Consider the following 20,329-nt stretch of genomic DNA (forward strand, 5'->3'; position numbering starts at 1 on the left):
GCTCTCAGTGCTTCCTGCTGCCCTGTGTTTATTGTGCCAGCACCATCTCTAACTGTGGATTTGTAAGCCCAATTTACTGCTTTCTTTTAAAACCTGCCTTGGCCATGTTATGTTTTATCACAGCAGTAGAAGGGTAACTGTATGAAAGTGTTCTGTGGAAGATCAGAATACTGATGTCTCTCCATCCAGGTACAGGAAACCAGGAAGGGGTGTGTTTTAACTGTAGCTCTAGAGCAGGTAGCATGAATACCATGACCTTGAGGGTAGAAGAGATCCGAAGATGACGAGTGTAGACTGCCATGAACAACCACATAAGGAACATTCTCATCTACTCCTTAACAGAGTTAGCAATATTAATTTATTCATTAGCTCTCTCTTTTATAGAAGATTGGAAAGCTAGCAATGATAATTCACAGGCACTGAGATTAAATGTATATGAGAATTTGTTAAAGATTCAATATGTATTATGATTATAGTATAAGAAGTAAATCAAAGTCAAAGTTCTTGTGACATCTACTGTCAACCAATGAATCAAATGAAAATTACATTTACTTTAAAAAAATCGGGGGTATTCGTGAGGTTAGTCTGATAATGGGAGTGACTAAGTAGATTAAAATGCACTGTAACTCATGGAAATCAGACTGTCTTAGCCTCCAAGTGCTTGCATTAAAATTTGTGCTACTGTTCTTGGCAATGTTCGTTACTGAAAATGATTATGGGCACCAAAATAGAATTTCACTTGTATTTCATGTATATGGGTTTTTTTTTCCTGTTTATGTGACTTTTCCCCATTCCTGCCTGGTAAATTTTTGCCTGACTAGGGAGGTGAACAGCTTTTCTCTGAACCTCTAAAACTGGAATTAGAGGTAGATGTGAGCTACTCTTATGTTGCTGGAAATGAAACCTGGATGCTCTCAAAAAATCTACAGTGTTCTCAGCTGCTCATGTGTTTTCCATCCCAAGGTTTTTTTTTTTTTATATATATATATATATTTCCTCTCCAAAGCTGCTAGGTCATTAGAAGGGTTATTCCCCTACTGTCCTTTCATTCATTTGCAAGTCAGAGAATCAGCCTACTGGAAGAATAAACCCCCTAATTGGCAATTTAATGCATTGTGATCACACCTGAAATTATATACACACAATCAATAACAACAATAACAACAGCAACAACATCAACAAATGACTCAGCTGGTTGTAGTCTTATATGTATGCTTACTCATAGGCCTATGGGGGGCGAGAGGAGAAGGAGACCAAGCAAGATTCTATTGTCAAGGTCTCATTTATTGGGGTGAACGTTCCAGCTTTTAAGGCTTTCAGGTAGGGGGAGTGTCCTTTGTGAAACACAAAGGATGGAGGGATGAGGATATAGTCAGTGATAGCAGGAGGCAAAGAGGTCAGGCGGTAGACGATGAGGTCATGCGGTGGAGACACCGGGTGTTGACTCAGGAGATAACTGGTATCTGCTCAAGCTGAGGCATCCCTTGAATGTTATCTTCCTGTGCTGTAAATTCATGGGAGAGGCTTTTGTCCAACAATCTCAAGACTTCATGGCAGTCATCTTAGGGGTGAATATCTGTGGCCAAACAGCCCAGAGTCACCTAGCCACTTTGCGCCATGGAGTCAAAAAGTGGCCAGGCCCAAATCCAATATGGCTCCCTACATTTCCCCCATTTTTCTTTATGAAAGACCATTAGCTGGAAGTAGTGGCCTAAGAGAGATTAGACATGCCTCACAGAGTGCCCAGCTCGGCCATGGCGAGCCACTCTTGCAGTTAGGACTGCACCCCAATGGCTAGGAATGAACTTATGCTGTAACACACCGTACTGGGCTATACGTGTGTGTTTATTGGGGGAGAAACTGGGCCGAGGAGCATTTGACCAACCCATACGTTTAAACAGGGTGTAGCCACCTCTGTCTTAGGATCTACCTCTCGAACCCCAGCCTTATCTGTCATAGGATCACCTTGTTGCCCTCAAGGCTCCATGTCTTAGATTGGTCAAGGGTCAGAGGAAGTTGCCCGTCGTTGATGATGGCTACATTGGGTCATCTACTCATTCCTCTTATTTGAGCCCAGGGGCGAAAGAGTAGGGGCCAGATGGCAATAATATAAGAGATTGTGGAAATCGAGCCTCTCCTGATATGTTGTAGGCACCTCATCTTGTTCATTGTCTCTCTGGTTCTCCTCAGCTATTCTGGTCTCCAAGCAATGATAAGGTACTGAATCAGAATTTCTAGGCAAAGCAGAATCTATTTGTGATTTAATAAAGCATATAAGTCGCTGAAAGGCCCAAGGACCAAAGGAAATCTACAAAAGTAGGCCCACAAGGGGTCCCAAAATTGAGGGCAACAGGGTAGAGAGCCATGGGGATGTAGAAAACCAGTTTTTGTAGCAAGACTCTTGTTGCTCTCTCTCTCTCCTTCGTTTTTCTAGGCTAACTCTCACCTTTTTTAGACTGTCTTCTACAAGTCCAGTCTTATCTACATAAGCACAGCATTCCTATTTTAAGGCTGCACAAAGTCCTCCTTGTTGTAGGAAGATTAAGTCTAGGCCTCTTCTATTTTGTAAGACTACTTCAGACAACGAGGCAACTGAATCTTTTAAGTTAGCTAATCCATCTCTTAATTCAGCAATATCCTTATCTATGGCTTCACTAAGCTGGTTATAGTATTGATGGGAGGTAACTAGGGAAGTGATGCCAGTGCCTGCACCCGCAGCCCCTAGTCCTAGGAGAACCGCGAGAGTGATGGCAGTTACTGGTTCTCTTTTTACTTTGTGGGGAAAGCCCTTTTCCTAGGATTTAAGAAAAGTCTCTGGCTCATGTATGCTGATTCTGGGGAGTAATTGTACTCATACACAATAATCGTGCTGCTGCAGGAACTCAGATATTATTACATAGGTAGTCAGCCCTGATGAACATGCCAGAGAAGTATGGTTTGGGGCGAGCAGGTACTCATGATGTTTATTAACAACCAAGGTATGGTTGTATATTTCTAACAGCTGGTGAGGATGGAGCATATGTTCTCCCAAAATATAACTTTCCACCCCAGATACCTCGGTGAGGGTAAATCCTAAAAAGTCTCCATCTTCTTTCAAGGGCACAGGAATGACTCCACGGTCCCGAACCAGGAGAGCTGAATCTTCATGCTCCCAGGATCAGCATGTCTCACCAGACACGCAGGCAGCTGGCACACTTCTGTAGCATCCTGTAGAAAAAAACACAAAGATTCCCTCTTCCACATAAAAATACCTGGACATGTTCATGCCAATATGTGGACTTTCTATTTCACCTAGGCAGAAGTATGCCTAGTTGTAGGGTGCCATAAACTCAGAGTGTTCCTTGGCATCCAAATTTATAATTAATATAAAAGGAGTATTTTTAAATAATTGCATAGCATACAGGGATATAATTCCCCCTGTTTATTTATTAAGACATTGTTAATATATTATTTATTAAGACAAGTCCTCTAGGATTAAATTGAGGACACTGAGCACTTGTATTTATAAATAGACTTGTATATCAAATTACTGTCTCTAGCATTATTGTTTTGGATAATACAGAATAATATTTTTTGAATAATTGTTCCTATGTAAGGCCTATAATCTGCCTGGTATCATTGTCCTCCCTTGTTAAGGAGTCTAGGCAATCCAGTTTGAGTTCTTAAATGTTCTTGAGTAGTGTAACAGCTATTCCCCAAATGTTAAAGCTCATTTTGAGAGCAAAGGTTTGTAGTAAAAATTTCCAGATACACTGAAAGATTTAAAGTTTTAACTTCTTACATTGAAGAAGTGATGAAATTACATAATAAGGGTATTAGCCATTTTTTTAAATTATAAATAAGTTTGAGTTAGTCAATGTAACACTGGCAATCCTAAATCACAATCCTTAAGTTCTCCTTGTAACACCAGAGCACAACCACAACTTTGGAAGTCATCTAAGTTCTGAGTAAGACTAGGAAGCTTCCCTTGGGGCAGTAGAATTAGCATCAAAATACAGGTAACTTCAGGGCAAACCACAACTTTGGAAAGCAAAACTCAACCTCCAACAAACGATCTAGTCTCCAAGACACAGAGTCTATCCTTCATGCTACAAAGTTTGACTGCCAATTCCTACATATGAACGCACGATGGTGTGGTCTCCAATACGTCAACAAAGAGACATTGCCCTAAATTCTTTTAGAAGCCTGGTTTCTAGGATAAGAGTTCCATAAAAATATTATCTCAATTTAGACCTGTTTCCCTAGGTTGGCTCATGCCACATGTTGTCTAGAATAACTGTATCCAAATTACCAGTTTTATGTCAACTTTCTGTTACCAACGTTATAATTTTATAACCATCTCCAATAACCTAAAAGTCAATAATCTATGACCAAGGCATGTAGAGCATATTTATACATTTAAAACCAGTCAGAAACAAGATTGAAGTGGCTACACATGTCTTTAATATTTAGACCAAGCACCATTTTTACTTTTCTAGCTGTGATTTTAAGAGAAGCACCTTGTCACCTGCTAAGTCTAATAATAAGTCAGGGATTTTTCTAAGAGAAACAGCCATCAGCTCCCATACCATAGAAGCTGAGGGGCTGTTGGCGCCTTTAAGATCAGCTCCTGTAGACGCTCTGCCCCCAGGCAGCTTCTCCAGCTGACCTAGGCTCCTAGCTACAGGTACAGGGTTCCAAAGGCCCATTGAAACTGTTTTTTATTCATTTGTTCCCTTTTTTTGAAACGAGTTAAAACCAAATCAAGGTGTGAATGACTGGCAGATAAAGTTTTTACCATTTTTTCTTTTGAACATGAAACATAAAACATTTAAACAACAAGAAACAAAAACCACAGACATAAACTGACAGACATGGACAGCTTGGTGCACCAGACAATAGACATAGAGGGGAAAAACTAGATGGTGTCCCACCGAAGGGACTCAGATATCCTACCTATGGAACCCAGAACCAGAAAGAAGCATTTCTCCAATAGGAGCCAGCAGAGAGGCAGGACATTTCCTGCCTTTCTTCTGTTACTAGGAGAGCTCTGTAAGTTTTTCTCTTTCTCCAAAGCATCCATGGAGAGTCTGGGAGGACTCTTTTTCCCAAACACATTCTCTCTCATGTCTAGGGTGTAAACTATCTCTAATCAGGTCCAAAGACTAAAACATAACTCTAAAAGAACGCATACATAAAAACAATTTACCATTACCTTGTCCCTTTTTTATTACAAGTTTTACTCAAGCTAGTCCAAATCATCGAGGCCTTTTCTAGCCCATCTTACCCCAATACATCCCTGTTTCTGCGCTGGCTTCCTCACCTTGAAACTCTTCTTATGCTGACTTGGCCTGAGCTGTGCTGTTGTCCACGCACAGCCTGCAGCTTGCTTGTTAGCAGGCCTGCACACTTGTCACCCTCAGCCACACACTGTTTAAAATTAACCAGGGACATTTTTCATCAATAAAACAAAAGAATTTAGGACAGACCGGATAAACAGTTCTCTGCACCCAAATCCCGTGGGAGGGAGAGCTAAACCTTCAGAGAGGCAGACACGCCTGGGAAATCAGAAGAGACTGCACTCTGCACACATCTCTGACGCCAGAGGAAAACACCAAAGGCCATCTGGAGCCCTGGTGCACTGAGGCTCCCGGAAACGGCGGCGCAGATCTTCCTGGTTGCTGCCACCGCGGAGAGCTCGTAGGCAGCACCCCACGAGCAAACTTGAGCCTCGGGACCACAGGTAAGACCAACTTTTCTGCTGCAAGTGACCTGCCTGGTGAACTCCAGACACAGGCCCACAGGAACAGTTGAAGGCCTGTAGATAGGAAAAACTACACGCCTGAAAGCAGAACACTCTGTCCCCATAACTGGCTGAAAGAAAACAGGAAAACAGGTCTACAGCACTCCTGACACACAGGCTTATAGGACAGTCCAGCCACTGTCAGAAATAGCAGAACAAAGTAACACTAGAGATAATCTGATGGCGAGAGGCAAGCGCAGGAACCCAAGCAACAGAAACCAAGACTACATGACATCATCGGAGCCCAATTCTCCCACCAAAATAAACATGGAATATGCAAACACACCAGAAAAGCAAGATCTAGTTTCAAAATCATATTTGATCAGGATGCTGGAGGACTTCAAGAAAGACGTGAAGAACTCCCTTAGAGAACAAGTAGAAGCCTACAGACAGGAATCGCAAAAATCCCTGAAAGAATTCCAGGAAATCATAAATAAACAAGTAGAAGCCCATAGAGAGGAGTCACAAAAATCCCTGAAAGAATTCCAGGAAAACACAATCAAACAGTTGAAGGAATTAAAAATGGAAATAGAAGCAATCAAGAAAGAACACATGGAAACAACCCTGGATATAGAAAACCAAAAGAAGAGACAAGGAGCTGTAGATACGAGCTTCACCAACAGAATACAAGAGATGGAAGAGAGAATCTCAGGAGCAGATGATTCCATAGAAATCATTGACTCACTGTCAAAGATAATGTAAAGTGGAAAAAGCTACTGGTCACAAAACATATAGGAAATCCAGGACTCAATGAGAAGATCACACCTAAGGATAATAGGTGTAGCAGAGAGTGAAGACTGCCAGCTCAAAGGACCAGTAAATATCTTCAACAAAATCATAGACAAAAACTTCCCTAACCTAAAGAAAGCGATACCTATAGGCACACAAGAAGCCTACAGAACTCCAAATAGATTGGACCAGAAACGAAACACCTCCCGTCACATAATAGTCAAAACACCAAATGCACAAAATAAAGAAAGAATATTAAAAGCAGTAAGGGAAAAAGGTCAAGTAACATATAAAGGCAGACCTATCAGAATTACACCAGACTTTCCGCCAGAAACTATGAAAGCCAGAAGATCCTGGACAGATGTCATACAGACCCTAAGAGAACACAAATGCCAGCTCAGGTTACTGTATCCTGCAAAACTCTCAATTAACATAGATGGAGACACCAAGATAATCCATGACAAAACCAAATTTACACAATATCTTTCTACAAATCCAGCACTACAAAGGATAATAAATGGTAAAGCCCAACATAAGGAGTCAAGCTATACCCTAGAAGAAGCAAGAAACTAATTGTCTTGGCAACAAAACAAAGAGAAGAAAAGCACACAAACATAACCTCACATCCAAATATGAATATAACAGGAAGCAATAATCACTATTCCTTAATATCTGTCAACATCAATGGCCTCAACTCCCCAATAAAAAGACATAGATTAATAAACTGGATATGCAATGAGGACCCTGCATTCTGCTGCCTACAGGAAACACACCTCAGAGACAAAGACAGACACTACCTCAGAATGAAAGGCTGGAAAACAAATTTCTAAGCAAATAGTCAGAAGAAGCAAGCTGGAGTAGCCATTCTAATATCAAATAAAATCAATTTTCAACTAAAATTTATCAAAAAAGATAAGGAAGGACACTTCATATTCATCAAAGGAAAAATCCACCAAGATGAACTCTCAATCCTAAATATCTATGCCCCAAATACCAGGGCACCTACATACGTAAAAGAAACATTACTAAAGCTCAAAACACACATTGCACCTCACACAATAATAGTAGGACACCCCACTGTCATCAATGGACAGATCATGGAAACAGAAATTAAACAGAGACGTAGAAAGACTAAGAGAAGTCATGAGCCAAATGGACTTAACAGATATTTATAGAACATTCTAACCTAAAGCAAAAGGATATACCTTCTTCTCAGCTCCTCATGGTACTTTCTCCAAAATTGACCATACAATTGGTCAAAAAACGGGACTCAATAGGTACAGAAAGATAGAAATAATCCCATGCGTGCTATCGGACCACCATGGCCTAACACTGGTCTTCAATAACAATAAGGGAAGAATGCCCACATATACGTGGAAATTGAACAATGCTCTACTCAATGATAACCTGGTAAAGGAAGAAATAAAGAAAGAAATTAAAGACTTCTGAGAATTTACTGAAAATGAAGGTACAACATACCCAAACTTATGGGACACAATGAAAGCTGTGCTAAGAAGAAAACCCATAACGCTGAGTGCCTGCAGAAAGAAACAGGAAAGAGCATATGTCAGCAGCTTGACAGCACACCTAAAAGGTCTAGAACAAAAAGAAGCAAACACACCCAGGAGGAGTAGAAGCCAGGAAATAATCAAACTGAGAGCTGAAATCAACCAGGTAGAAACAAAAAGGACCATAGAAAGAATCAACAGAACCAGAAGTTGGTTCTTTCAGAAAACCAACAAGATAGATAAACCCTTAGCCAGACTAATGAGAGGACACAGAGAGTGTATCCAAATTAACAAAATCAGAAATGAAAAGGGAGACATAACTACAGATTCAGAGGAAATTCAAAAAATCATCAGATCTTACTAAAAAAGCCTATGTTCAACGAAACTTGAAAATCTGCAGGAAATGGACAATTTCCTAGACATATACCAGGTACCAAAGTTAAATCAGGAACAGATAAAGCAGTTAAACAACCCCATAACTCCTAAGAAACTAGAAGCAGTCATTAAAGGTCTCCCAACGAAAAAGAGACCAGGTCCAGATGGGTTTAGTCCAGAATTCTATCAGACCTTCATAGAAGACCTCGTACCAATATTATCCAAACTATTCCACAAAATTGAAACAGATGGAGCACTACCAAATTCCTTCTTTGAAGCCACAATTACTCTTACACCTAAACCACACAAAGACCCAACAAATAAAGAGAACTTCAGACCAATTTCCCTTATGAATATAGACACAAAAATACTCAATAAAATTCTGGCAAACGGAATCCAAGAGCACATCAAAACAATAATCCACCATGATCAAGTAGGCTTCATCCCAGGCATGCAGGGATGGTTTAATATACGGAAAACCATCAATGTGATCCATTATATAAACAAACTGAAAGAACAAAACAACATGATCATTTCATTAGATGCTGAGAAAGCATTTGACAAAATTCAACACCCCTTCAGGATAAAAGTCTGGGAAAGAATAGGAATTCAAGGCCTATACCTAAAAATAGTAAAAGCCATATACAGCAAACCAGTTGTTAACATTAAATTAAATGGAGAGAAATTTAAAGCAATCCCACTAAAATCAGGGACTAGACAAGGCTGCCACTCTCTCCCTACTTATTCAATATAGTTCTTGAAGTTCTAGCCAGAGCAATCAGACAACAAAAGGAGGTCAAGTGGATACAGATGGGAAAAGAAGAAGTCAAAATATCACTATTTGCAGATGATATGATAGTATATTTAAGTGATCCCAAAATTCCACCAGAGAACTACTAAAGCTGATAAACAACTTCAGCAAAGTGGCTGGGTATAAAATTAACTCAAATAAATCAGTAGCCTTCCTCTACACAAAAGAGAAACAAGACGAGAAAGAAATTAGGGAAATGACACCCTTCATAATAGACCCAAATAATATAAAGTACCTCGGTGTGACTTTAACCAAGCAAGGAAAAGATTTGTACAATAAGAACTTCAAGACTCTGAAGAAAGAAATTGAAGAAGACCTCAGAAGATGGAAAGATCTCCCATGCTCATGGATTGGCAGGATTAATATAGTGAAAATGGCCATTTTACCAAAAGCGGTCTACAGATTCAATGCAATCCCCATCAAAATACCAATCCAATTCTTCAAAGAGTTAGACAGAACAATTTACAAATTCATCTGGAATAACAAAAAACCCAGGATAGCTAAAACTATCCTCAACAATAAAAGGACATCAGGGGGAATCACTATCCCTGAACTCAAGCAGTATTACAGAGCAATAGTGATAAAAACTGCATGGTATTGGTACAGAGACAGACAGATAGACCAATGGAACAGAATTGAAGACCCAGAAATGAACCCACACACCTATGGGCACTTGATTTTTGACAAAGGAACCAAAACCATCCAATGGAAAAAAGATAGCATTTTAAGCAAATGGTGGTGGTTCAACTGGAGGTCAACATGTAGGAGAATACAGATCGATCCATGCTTATCACCATGTACAGAGTTTAAGTCCAAGTGGATCAAGGACCTCCACATCAAACCAGACACACTCAAACTAATAGAAGAAAAACTAGGGAAGCATCTGGAACACATGGGCACTGGAAAAAATTTCCTGAACAAAACACCAATGGCTTATGCTCTAAGATCAAGAATGGACAAATGGGATCTCATAAAACTGCAAAGCTTCTGTAAGGCAAAGGACACTGTGGTTAGGGCAAAATGGCAACCAAGAGATTGGGAAAAGATCTTTACCAATCCTACAACAGATAGAGGCCTTATATCCAAAATAGACAAAGAACTCAAGAAGGTAGACCGCAGGGAGACAAATAACCCTATTAAAAATGGGGTTCAGAACTAAACAAAGAATTCACAGCTGAGGAATGCCGAATGGCTGAGAAACAACTAAAGAAATGTTCAACATCTTTAGTCATAAGGGAAATGCAAATCAAAACAACCCTGAGATTTCACCTCACACTAGTCAGAATGGCTAATATCAAAAACTCAGGTGACAGGAAATGCTGGCGAGGATGTGGAGGGGGAACACTCCTCCATTGTTGGTGGGATTGCAGACTGGTACAACCATTCTGGAAATCAGTTTGGAGGTTCCTAAGAAAATTGGACATTGAACTGCCTGAGGATCCAGCTATACCTCTCTTGGGCATATACACACAAGATGCCCCAATATATAAAAAAGACATGTGCTCCACTATGTTCATCGTAGCCTTATGTATAATAGCCAGAAGCTGGAAAGAACCCAGATGCCCTTCAACAGAGGAATGGATACAGAAAATATTGTACATCTACACAATGGAATATTACTCACCTATCAAAAACAATGACTTTATGAAATTCGTAGGCAAATGGATGGAATTGGAAAATATCATCCTGAGTGAGGCAACACAATCACAGAAAAACACACATGGCATGCACTCATTGATAAGTGGCTATTAGACCAAATGCTTGAATTACCCTAGATGCCTAGAACAAATGAAACTCAAGACAGATGATCAAAATGTGAATGCTTCACTCCTTCTTTAAAAGGGGAACAAGAATGTCCTTGGCAGGGAATAGAGAGGCAAAGTTTAAAACAGAGGCAAAAGGAACACCCATTCAGAGCCAGCCCCACATGTGGCCCACACATATACAGCCATCTAGTTAGACAAGATGGATGAAGTAAAGAAGTGCAGGCCGACAGGAGTCAGATGTAGATCTCTCGTGAGAGACACAGCCAGAATACAGCAAACACAGAGGCGCATGCCAGCAGCAAACCACTGAATTGAGAATAGGACCCCCGTTGAAGGAATCAGAAAAAGAACTGGAAGAGCTTGAAGGGGCTCGAGACCCCATATGTACAACAATGCCAAGCAACCAGAGCTTCCAGGGACTAAGCCACTACCTAAAGACTATACATGGACTGACCCTGGACTCTGACCTCATAGGTAGCAATAAATATCCTAGTAAGAGCACGAGTGGAAGGGGAAGCCTTAGGTCCTGCTAAGACTGAACCCCCAGTGAACTATATTGTTGGCGGGAGGGCGACAAGGGGAGGAGAATGGGGAGGGGATTGCCCATAAAGAAGGGGAGTGGGAGGGGGATGTTTGCCCGGAAACCGGGAAAGGGAATAACACTGGAAATGTATACAAGAAATACTCAAGTTAATTAAAAAAAAAAGAACTTGATTAAATCCTTTTTCTTCACTCTTAATCCTCTCTCCCTGAGTGAGTGCTTGATCTCTCCTATGAAACAAGCCTCCTTAGACAGTACCTTCCCCACGGCGATGGGACGACACTTATTCGACCGGTCTTACCTCCCTCTCTTCACATAAATTCTTCTTGTCACACAATCCTCAACACACTAAATGCAAAGAACAGAGAAAGAATATTAAAAGCTGCAAGGGAAAAGGGCCACATAACATAAAAAGGCAGACCTGTCAGAATTACACCAGACTTCTCAACAGAGACTATGAAAGCCTGAAGAGCCTGGTCAGAGGTCATGCAGACTCTAAGAGAACACAAATGCCAGCCCAGGCTACTGTACCCAGCAAAACTCTTAATCAATATAGGTGGAGAAACTAGAATATTCCAGGAGAAAACTAAATTCAAACAGTATCTATCTACTAATCCAGGACAACAGAGAATCCTGTAAGGAAAAGTTTAATATAAGGAAGATACCTATAACAAAGAAAAGACAACATATTAAACATCTCACAGCAAAGCCTAAAGGAGAAAACCCCAAACACATAAAAAATACTTACAATAGCAAATATAACAGGAACCAACAGTCATCTGGTTTTAATGTCTCTCAATATTAATGAACTCAACTCACCTATAAAACGACATAAGCTGTGTGATGGGCTACACAAACAATATCAAGCATTTTGCTGCATATAAGAAGCACACCTCATTAACGTAGACAGACACTATTTCAGAATAAAAGGATGGCAACAGTTCTACCGAGGGAATGGGTTCAAAAAACAACCTGGAGTTGCCATCCTAAAATACAATAAAATAGACTTTCAACTGAAAGTTATAAGTATGATGAACAAAGACACTCATATTTCATTAAAGGGAAAATCCCCCAAGAGAAAATTAAGAATTCTGAATATCTATGACCTGAATGCAAGGGCATTCCCATTAAAAATAAAAACCTTACTCAGGATGATATTTTCCAGTTCCATCCATTTGCCTATGATTTTCATAAAGTTATTGTTTTTTTCCCACTGTTCAATTTTGATTTTTACTTTTTATCTTTACTAACTTGAGTATTTCTTATTTACATTTTGATTGTTATTCCCTTTCCGGTTTCTGGACCCATAACCTGTCCCCCCTCCTCTTCTATATGGGAGTTCCCCTCCCCATCCTCCCCCCTTTACTACCCTCCCCCCAAGAATCACGTTCACTGGGGGTTCAGTCTTGACAGGACCAAGGGAGTCCCCTTCCACTGGTGATCTAACTAGGATATTCATTGCTACCTATGAGGTTGGAGCCCAGGGTCAGTCAATGTATAGTCTTTGGGTAGTGGCTTACTCCCTGGAAGCTCTGATTGGTTGGCATTATTGCTCATATGGGGTCTCGAGCCCCTTCAAGCTCTTCCAGTCCTTTCTCTGATTCCTTCAATGGAGGTCCTGTTCTCAGTTCAGTGGTTTGCTGCTGGCATTCGCCTATGTATTTGCTGTATTCTGGCTGTGTCTCTCAGGAAAGATCTACATCCTGTTCCTGTCAGCCTGCACTTCTTTCCTTCATCCATCTTATCTAAATGGTTGGCTGTATGTGTATGGGCCACATGTGGGGCAGGCTCTGAATGGGTGTTCCTTCTGCCTCTGTTTTAAACTTTGCCTCCCTATTCCCTGCCAAGGGTATTCTTGTTCCCCTTTTAAAGAAGGAGTGAAGCATTCGCATTTTGGTCACCCCTCTTGAGTTTCATGTGTTCTGTGCATCTAGGGCAATTCAAACATTAGGGCTAATAGCCAATTTTCAATGAGTGCATACCATGTGTGTTTTTCTGTGATTGGGTTACCTCACTCAGGATGATATTTTCCAATTCCATCCATTTGCCTACGAATTTCATAAAGTCATTGTTTTTGATAGCTGAGTAATATTCCATTGTGTAGATGTACCACATTTTCTGTATCCATTCCTCTGTTGAAGGGCATCTGGGTTCTTTCCAGTTTCTGGCTATTATATATAAGGCTGCTATGAACATAGTGCAGCATGTGTCATTGTTATATGTGGGAGCATCTTTTGGGTATATGCCTAAGAAGGGTATAGTTGGGGGAGGGTTGGGAGGGGAACATCCATATAGAATGGGAAGGGGAGGGGTTATGGTGATGTTGGCATGGAAACCGGGAAAGGGAATAACATTCCAAATATAAATAAAAAAATACCCATTTTAATAAAGATGAAAACAAACAAACAAACAAACAAACAAAACCATGTATTCTGTTTTCCACATTGTCTTTACTATGTTGAACTACTAAGAAAATGTAAAACACTCATAGCAGTTTCAAATAAATGTTAACCTGCTGGGTTTACAAAAACAAAACAAAACAAAACAAAAAACAAACCTTTAGTAAAGCTCAAAAGACACATTGAAACCCACACAATAATCGTGGTAGACTTCAACACCCCTGTCTCATCAATGGAGAGGTCTTTGGTAGAGAAACTAAGCAGAGACACAGTGAAACTAATAGAGGTTATGAACCAAAAGTATTTAACAGATATATCCAGAACATTTCACCCTAAAGAAAGAATACACCTTCTTTTCAGTACCTCATGGTATCTTCTCCAAAATGGAACATATAATTGGATACAAAACTGTTCTTAACCAATACAAGAAGATTGAAATAATCCCATGCACCCTTTCAGGCCACAATAGCCTGAGGCTGGTCTTTAATAAGAGCAAAGGCAAGAGAAAACCCACATACATTTGGAAACTGAACAACTCTCTACTTAATGATCATTTGGTCTGGGATGAAAAAACCACCACTTTCTGGAATTTAATGAAAATATGAACACATCATACCCAAACCTATGGCACACAATGAAAGCAGTGCTAAAAGGAAAATTTGTACCACCTCGAATGGCTGAGAAACACCTAAATAATGTTCAAATTCATTATTGATCAGAGAAATGCAAATCAAAGTGACTCTGAGATTCCACCTTACACCACTCAGCATATCTAAGATCTAAACCTCAATTAACAACAGATGTTTGTGAGGATGTGGTGAAAGAGGAACTCTCCTCCATTCCTGGTGGGATTGCACACTGGTACAACCACTCTGGAAATCAATTTGGAGGTTGCTCAGTAAATTGGAAATAGACATACCTAAAGATGCAGAAATACTACTCTTGGGAATATACCCAAGATTCTCCAGCCTGCCACAGGGACACATATTCCACTATGTGCATAATTGCTTCACTTGTGATGGCTGAAACCTGGAAACAACACAGATGTTCCAAGAGAGAAGAATAGATAAAGAAAATGTGGTTCATTTACACAATGGAATACTAACCAGCTATTAAAAATGAGGACATTCTGCATTTTTCGGGCACGTGGATGGAACTAGAAAATGTCATCCTGAGTGAAGTAACTCAGACCCAAAAGGACATGCACAATATGTCCTCACTAATAAGTGGATATTAGCCAAAATAAAAAAGTACAGAATACCCATAGAGTCCACAGGACTCAAAAAGGTCAACAAACTAAGGGCTCAAGTGAGGAAGCCTCAGTTCCACTTGGGAGGGAACAGAAAGCAATCACAAGGGGGAGGGAGGGAGGTACTGGGAGGGAATGAGGTTGGGAGGGTCATGATCTGGTATCATGATCTGAAGCCCTGAGGTACAGCAGAAAACATTGAAACAGATGAACTTGGGAGGACAGAGGTTGAGAAGACCCTCTAGAATATACCAGAGACCTGGGAAGTGAACGACTCTCTGGTCTCAAATGGGGTACCCTAGATGAAAGGCCCTACTGTGAAAAGACTGAACTTTTTGAGTCCACCTGTCTTTTCCCCAGGAAGACAGGGAATCAAGTGAGGGATGGAGTAGCTATCCCACAGCCAAAGCTCTGACCCATATTTCTTCCTGTCTGAAGGAAATGCAGGAATGGAAATGGAGAGGAGCTGAGGAAAAGGAGGTCAAGCAAAAGGCCCAAAGTGAGATCCAGCTCAAGGGGAGGCACCAAGACCTGAAACCATTACTGAAGCTATGGAGCTTTCACAAAAAGGGATGTATCATGGTTGCTCCTCAAAAGACCCAACAAGCAGCTGAAAGAGTCAGATGCAGTTATGTGCACCCAACCAGTGAACAGAAGCTGCTGACTCCTCTGGTTGAATTGGAGAAAAGCTGGAGGAAGCGAAGGAGGTGGGTAACCCTGGAGGAGGACCAGCAGTCTCAATTACCTAGCCCCCCTGAGATTGCTTAGACACTGGATCACCAACCAGGTAGTATACAGCAGCTGAGATGAGGCCTCCAACACACATACAGCAGAGGACTCCCAGGTCTGTGTTCAGTCAGAGAGGATGCACCTAATCCTCAAAGACTAGAATTCCCAGGAACTTTACGGGTTGGGTGGAGTGCATGGAATGGGAATGTTCTTGTGGAGAAGTTAAGGGAGGGTGATTGCAAGGGGAGGGAGGTATGCAATATGGAACACTGGGAGGTTGAGGACCAAGAGGTGAATAAATATGGAATGATAAAAAATAAATAATTAGTGGGGCTGGGGATTTAGCTCAGTGGTAGAGCGCTTGCCTAGGAAGCGCAAGGCCCTGGGTTCGGTCCCCAGCTCCGAAAAAAAGAACCAAAAAATAAATAAATAAATAATTAGTAAAAAAAAATACCTAGGGTACATTCCCAAAAGATAACCTAGTACACAACAGAGACACTTGCTCAACTATGTTCATAGCAGCTTTCTTCATAATAGCCAGATACTGGAGATAACCCAGATGCTCCTCAAACAAACAATAGATAAAGAAAATGCGTTATATCTACACAGTAGAATACTATTCAGGTATGAAAAACTAATGGATGGAAATTGATGTCATCCTCAATTAGGTAACCACACCTAAAAAGACATGCAGTGTATGTACTTATTTATAAGTGGATATTAGCAATAAAATACAAAACACTCTCAGTGCATTCTATAGACCCAGAGATGCTACACAACAAGGAAGGCTCAAGAGAGAATGCATGCTTTTCACAAGGAGGGGGAGTAAAAGAGTAATAGGAGAAAGATGGAGGGAGGGCACTGTGTAAGAGAAGTATAGAAAAAGGAATGGGGAAGGGATTCAGTATCACATATGAGGTGAAACATAAAACAGGGTCACAGAGCCCAGAGAATAAATGGAAATCTACAGCAGACATGGTGTGTTTGTGTGTGTATCTGTTTATATGTCTCTGTGTGTATGCTTGTGTGTATCTGTTTGTATGTCTCTGTGTGTGCGCCTGTGTGTGTGCGTGTGTGTGTGCCTGTGTGTGTGTGTGTCTCTGTGTATGTGTGTGTTTGCTGAATGAGGTCCTCCTGAGGATGTATCAGACACCTGGGGTGGAAAAGTTCTCAGGACAAACACTGGTGACATTACCTGATACTCATAGCAGTGGGGATATGGAAGATGAAGAAGCTGCCTTCTATAGTCAGGTAGAAACTCCAGTAGAAGAATAAGGACACCAACACACAAGAGGACACAAATTTGTGACCCCAAATTTATCCTTCCTGCAAGAAAGGCAGGGACAAGATGGAACAGAGACTGAGAGAATGGGCATCCAACAAGAGGCCCAACTTTAGACCCATCTCACAGGCAAGTACAAGTCTCTGACACCATTAACGATAATTTGTTATGCTTGGAGACAGGAGAATAGCTTAACTTTCCTCTGATAGGTTCCACCAAGCACTGACTGAAGCAGATTTAGAAACCTACAGCCAAATATTGTGTTCAGAGGCTCTTATGGGACACTTGGCAGAATGACTGAGGGCCAGAAGAGGATAGCAACTACACAGGAATACCAGGAATCAAGTAAACTGAACCTCTCAGAGACTGAACTACCTACCTAAGATCATACATGAAGTAGTCCTAGGCCCCCACACATATGCTGCAGATATGTAGCTCAGTCTTCATTATGGGCCCCAAACATGGAGTGGGAGCTGTTCTTAAAGCTGTTGCCTATCTGTGGAATCAGCAGCCCTTTTCTAGACTCAGTAGGCAAATAGCAGGCTATCTTGTGGAGCAAGAGGGATGGAAAAAAACAATCTTTAATATCAATAATAATAATAGGCCAATCGGCAGGGATGCTGGAGAGTAATGGCAAACCTCTCTGTATGGGACCCATTGTTTGCATCTGAGAATTGATAGCTCTTAAATCCTGCAATAATCGCCATTTTCCTGACTTTTTCTTAATAACAAATATGGGTGTATTCCAAGGTGATCTGGATGGTTTAATATGTCCTAATTGCAATTGTTCAAATACTAATTCGGCAGCAGCAATTAATTTTTCAGAGGATAGAGGCCATTGAGGAACACATACAGGCTCCTCTGTTTTCCAAGTAATGGGTATTCCTCCCTCAATGGCCCCTAGGAAAAACCCAGACCCGTCCTGTTTTGTTTTTGTTTTGACAGTACTGGGTCAACTCGTCCTTGTAATTTTTTCCCAGACCTTTTCTAGGCATGTAGCCCATTTTCGCCATTATATCCTTAACTTGCAGGGAGTAAGCATTAGTCAGTCTCATGTCTAGACTTATCAAAACATCTCTGCCCCACAGTGTCACGGGAATGTCTATAACACAGGGAGTAATCTTTCCTGATCTCCCTTCTGTATCCTCCCATGTCAATTCTTTGGAGCTTATAAAAGGAGCCATTTCATACCCTAGACCACGTAGGGCCTGAGATGATGTTTGCATAGGCCACCTAGGTGGCCAGTCATGAGCAGAGATAATACTATGATCTGCTCCAGTGTCCAACAGGCCAAGGAATGATTGTCTCTCTACAGTCAATGTTAACATTGGATGATCACCCAGTTCCAATGAGATAAAGGCAAATCGGGAGCCTGTAGATCCTAAGCCCCTGTCCCCTCTGATTCTATTTTCAGCAGGAAAGCACTTATGCAAGCTAGGCGGAAGCAGCATTTGAGCGATTCTGTCTCCAGGGGAAATTGCAGTAATTCCCTAGGGGGAGGCTACCAGGACTTTTACTGTGCCTAAATAATCAGGGTCAATTACTCCGGGCACAATCTGTAAACCCTTCAGGGCAGAGGAGGAGCATCCCAACAATAGCCCAACTGTATCTTTAGGGAGGGGTCCTCTAAAATCTGTGTCTACAGGCTGCAGTCCCATTTGGGGGGTTAGTACGAGTCTGGTGGTGGAGTGAAGGTCCAGTCCTGCGGAGCCTTTAGTGGCTCTCCTCGGTCCTTTGGGTGGCGAAGGAAAGGCCAAGGCCTCTGATTGTCCTGTCCCTGTCTGTCGCCCTGCAGTGCCCCATATATTTGAGGGCCCTGGGGACGTGGGCCCCGTTGTCTGTTTTTTGGCCGTGCACCACCACATCCTGTCGCTAGGGGTCGGCCATCCAAGTCCTTCACAGATCTACACTCATTTGCTCAATGACTTCCCTTCTTACACTGTGGACATAGTCCAGGCTGCTTAGGTCTATCACTAATTCTCCCCTTATTCCTTTCAGGACACTGTCTTCGATAATGCCCTTTATGGCCACATTTGAAACAGGTATCCGTGGTGGCAGTTTTTCCTAACTGTATCACAGCTGCCGCTAGGCCAGCATTAGTCAATGGTCCTCCCAGTTCCCTGCAGACTTTCATCCAAATTTCTAAACCTTTGTGTTAGTATGGGTTTATAGCAGTCCTACATTCTTTTGTACATTGCTCATACACTAGCTGCTTAATGAGAGGCATGGCTGTATCAGGGTCTCCGAAGATCTTGGTAGCAGCCTCTACCATGCAGGCTACAAAGTCTGAAAACAGCTCTGTGGGTCCTTGCAGAACCTTGGTAAGGTTCCCGAAGACTGCACCCCTATTAGGCAGTGCTTTCCATGCCTTGATGGCTATTTCATTAATTTGACTATATACTTGTTCTGGATAACCAGTCTGGTGCAGAGTGAATCTCCCTAGACCCAATAGCAATGTCAGCATCCCAATGTCTCTGAGGGTCTACTCCTGAGGCTAGATTAATGGTGGCCTGAGTATTAGCATATTCAAAAAGATAAGATTTCCAATCTAAGTATTGACATGAGGAGAGGCAGGCTTTAGCCAGACTCCCCCAATCCCAAGAGGTGAGGCAATACCTAGCAATAGCCTCAACTTGAGCCACAACAAAAGCTGCACTCACCCCATAGGTTCTGACCGATTCTGCCAATTTCTTTATAGTCTTAAAGTCAACACGTTCATGATATCAATGCCCATTAGCATCCAGAAACACTGGAAAACTTAATCCCATCTCTTTCCACACCTCTGGGCAAAAGGAAGTAGCTTTTGTAGGCTTCACCATGCTTTTATATTGAGGGTTATACGGAGGTGCTGTTGGTATAACCGCTTTCTTGTCTAATTGTCCGCCTTGTTGCCATGTGGCACTAGCGTGTGGCCAGTCTGGATCATAGCTCTCCCTCTCACACTGAGCATCCTCTTCCTCGAGATCAGCCTCATCATCCTCACTAAGCTCTGAATCATCTGACATTTCTAAGGTCAAGGCTTTTAAAGAAGAATATATCTTATTTGTTTCCTGGTTCTGATTATCCTCTTTTTTTTTATCTCTACCTTCTCTCTGTTCCTTTTATCTCCTTTTCTTTTCTTTTTTTCTTTCGAGAACTTTTCTCCCTCCGACATACTT

The 20,329-nt window shown here is 41.4% G+C and overlaps 1 long non-coding RNA gene across 2 annotated transcripts in view; it reads right to left on the minus strand.

The window, feature by feature from the left end:
- Positions 1 to 1,263: 1,263 nt before the first annotated feature.
- Positions 1,264 to 20,329, minus strand: part of LOC148000453 (uncharacterized) — an 87,356-nt gene continuing 68,290 nt past the window's right edge. The window contains exons 3-5 of one of the 2 annotated variants that reach the window (XR_015639723.1): positions 17,085 to 17,215; positions 3,056 to 3,207; positions 1,264 to 1,504 (exon numbers count right to left, since the gene is read on the minus strand). This is a non-coding gene — a long non-coding RNA (uncharacterized LOC148000453). The remainder of the gene's footprint in view (positions 1,505 to 3,055; positions 3,208 to 17,084; positions 17,216 to 20,329) is intronic. The other variant, XR_015639724.1, reaches the window with a different exon arrangement.

Source organism: Rattus norvegicus, chromosome 16, assembly GCF_021556685.1.
Source record: "Rattus norvegicus strain SHRSP/BbbUtx chromosome 16, alternate assembly SHRSP_T2T, whole genome shotgun sequence".
In the NCBI taxonomy this organism is placed as follows: Eukaryota; Metazoa; Chordata; class Mammalia; order Rodentia; family Muridae; genus Rattus; species Rattus norvegicus.